This window comes from Ananas comosus, unplaced genomic scaffold (genome assembly GCF_001540865.1).
Source record: "Ananas comosus cultivar F153 unplaced genomic scaffold, ASM154086v1, whole genome shotgun sequence".
In the NCBI taxonomy this organism is placed as follows: Eukaryota; Viridiplantae; Streptophyta; class Magnoliopsida; order Poales; family Bromeliaceae; genus Ananas; species Ananas comosus.
Genome location: NW_017893393.1, coordinates 34,690 through 37,812, shown reverse-complemented (window position 1 = coordinate 37,812; position 3,123 = coordinate 34,690). Strand labels below are relative to the sequence as shown.

The 3,123-nt window shown below is 41.2% G+C and overlaps 1 long non-coding RNA gene across 3 annotated transcripts; it reads left to right on the top strand.

Moving 5' to 3' along the window:
* The first annotated feature begins 351 nt into the window (after nucleotides 1-351).
* On the top strand, nucleotides 352-2,337 carry LOC109705883. Of its 3 annotated transcripts, XR_002214959.1 has the most exons (7): nucleotides 352-485; nucleotides 561-657; nucleotides 737-818; nucleotides 906-975; nucleotides 1,073-1,170; nucleotides 1,259-1,320; nucleotides 2,321-2,337. It is a non-coding gene; the product is annotated as an uncharacterized LOC109705883 (long non-coding RNA). The 3 variants fall into 3 exon arrangements; XR_002214960.1 differs by lacking the exon at nucleotides 2,321-2,337 and having other exon boundaries at nucleotides 909-975; nucleotides 1,259-1,421; XR_002214958.1 differs by lacking the exon at nucleotides 2,321-2,337 and having other exon boundaries at nucleotides 1,259-1,421.
* Nucleotides 2,338-3,123: the final 786 nt, after the last annotated feature.

Here is a 3,123-nt window from a genome sequence, read left to right as displayed (position 1 = left end):
GGCAGGATTCGAGTGGACGCATGTACGCTGCCCAGACAGAGGAGGCCGCAGCAGCGGAGGAGGTCATAGCAGGTATCATTATGCTTTATGATATTCGTGTTCGTGCATTATTTGATGTAGTATTGTGTACCGGTACAGGCATTATGTTGTACCGGTACAGCAAGCAGCAGCAGCAGCAGCTGCGTCCCTTTGAGGATATTTTGGTCTTTTTCTTTGAGCTTATCCTCTATACCTCCCAGCTCGACCCCTGATGTTCAGATAAGCTTGCTGGAGCTTGGCAACAGGGGTTTGAAGCTTTTCTCTCTCTCTAAAGTTTTCTTTTCTCTCTCTACTTAGAGGCAATGGTTTAGGTTTGATTTTGTTACTCTACTTGATACCAGCTGATAGGGAGTGAGTTGAAGCTGTGATTGAGGAAGAAAAAGAAGGGATTGGAGGAGTATTTCGCAGCTCTTTTGCAGTAAATAGCTGAATGGAAGATTACTAAGGTAACCACTCAACTATTGTATAGTTTGATGTGTTAATTGTTAAGTTAATGGTGATGTTGGGTTTCTTGTTTTCAGCTGAGGTAAAGAGGAGTTCCAGCAGCCATAGAAGCTGGAATTATTATGGTTTTCAACCTTAATTCAGAGGAGGAATAGAACTGGAACGTAGAAAGAGGTAACTTGTGAACTAGTTGCCTTAAGTTGATATTACTATAAGCTTATCAATAAAGATGTGCTGGAATGTGTCGCGGCAGCTTGGAGGTCAGGTTGGGGGCTGAATACTTGGCCTTCATGGGCTAGGTCGAGGATATATCAACCAGCAAACCAGAGTTACAAGTAAGGAATTGATACAAGCAAGATTTGAGCCTCCATTATATGATAATCTAGTAGTAATTGAAGCAGTTTGGAATTGTTCCTTCGCAGCAGATTTGCGAACCACGTTGAGCTAATCTCGTGACCTGGGGGACTAGTTTGGAAGGTGGTTAAACTAAGGGTAAGTTGAAATTTCAGTTAGAAAACTGAAATCACTAGATTTCGGCTAATTTAACGCATATATAAGCATATTTATGCCATTTTGACGTTGTTCGCAGTGAGATTGCAATCGAGTCTTGGATCGTCTTCGGCTGACTTGTGAGGACTCTTGGAGGTTACATTTGAGGCACTAATGTAACCCAAACCAAGGATTCAAGTTACTACTTTATTCTAATTAAGAGTTTTGCTGAAATTGATTCTTAAGTAATCGTCTCGACGCGGTTTTGATGCTTTATTTTCATCAGGACTGAAGTCTAGTAGAGCTGAATTTCGGGATGTCGTTGAACTGATTTGAGCCTAGTAATAGGTGGGTTTGACCTAACCAGAGCAAGTGAAGCTCCCCTATGTTCTATATGTTACTATAGAATTGATATAGTCGTGCGTTATCGTCACTATGTGGTTGCCAAAGGATTTGGGATATCTTTGCTATAACGTTTGACATAATGGAACTAGAACCTCTATGAAATAGCGAGAACTAATGCATATTTGTATTTATGCTTGTGTTTATGTTAGTTCAGTTGAGTAACTAATGAACATATTAATTATGCTTTTGTAGAGTAGATAACAATGACATTATTTGTGACTGTTTTAATAGTACTTGATAGTAGAAAGTTCTAATGCCATACATGAATTAGCATTACTCTCATGCGCTTACTAATCTAGTGGATGCTAGCTATTGTCATTGTTATTATATTAAGAATTCCGATCAATAGATCGAGAGTAAGAATATAGCATACTATGTCATGAGGTTTGAGATATGTTAGACTATGGATTTTGCTTGCTTGCCATCGTGCTCATTCGCACACGCTTGTGAGGGTCGCTCCCTACAAGCCGGCACTCCGGAGTTGGCCTACGCGATAGGTGCTCGCCCGTGCGGGATTGGGTGCCAAAGTGGATTGCCGTGAGGAGTGTATACTACCACGGGGCCATTAGGCGCGGCGCAAGCTAGACTACCTTGAGTAGGTCCTTATGAATGAAATGAAAGTACTAAATGACAAAGGACAGTAATGAATGCTCATCAGTTATAGTGTACAGTATTTACTTATACATCCATGTTCATGTTCGTGTTTATAGTAGTTGCTATGTTTCTGTTACTCAGTTGATTCATTACTGCAGAAATTATGATTATATGTTGATTACATGCCTATTACCTGTTAGCATTGCATATATATATATCATGCAATTATCGCTTTTACTTTTACTTAGTACATCATGAGCCTAGTGGTGTAATTCGCCGAGACTGGCGGCTTACCCACTGGGAACTATTGTTAATAGTTCTCACGCCCTTTTTATGGTTTATTTTAAAGAGCCATCTACAGGAGAGGCTAAGGATCGTGGCAAGGGAGTCGCGTCTAGCTAGACATTGCTAGGGGCTTGCTAGTCGATCACCTTGCTACTCGGGCTACAGCTGAGGGTGATGTCCAGTGTATAGAGAGACTACCATTGTACAGATGTTTTGTGTAGCCTACGATGTATATGAGTATTGGGTCCATATGTTATAGTTTAGGTACTTTCATTTGTACTTATTTTTTGAGTTGGACACTCTTGTTCTTGACTTATACATGCTCTGATATCATGATAGAATTCTTCTATGTTTTTCTCCTATCGACTTGCTTTTCTGTAGACGCCTTATATACTGCAGGTGTATGGCGGGTCTTTGCACGTACCGGATATGCTTCCGCTGGTACCCGGGCATGACATGAGGCGACCTCGTGTTAGGTTTTCAGCTTGGAACCCTAGATCATGTAAAATATACATAATGCAATCTTGCATAAAAGCCCCCTCTCGTCCAATAGTTTTCGACCAAGCCCCATGCCAGCATGTGCACCTTGCGTAAAAGTCCCTCAACATTCGAATTTGCGCGAAATGGTGCATAAAATATTGGGTCTTTTCGCGATTTATCAGTTTTGCCAAATTGACCCCTCAGCAATCATTTTGTAATTCCCGAAGATCCGTCAGTCAGATTTCCGAACGAATTGCGCCAGCGCGTTCAGCACAACTGGGGCATCGAATCTAGCATCTTGTTTCATCCGATTTGGTCCCCGATTTACGACGGGACACACCCTCTTTGTTTCCACTCATAAACCACATATATTAATATATGTGAAAT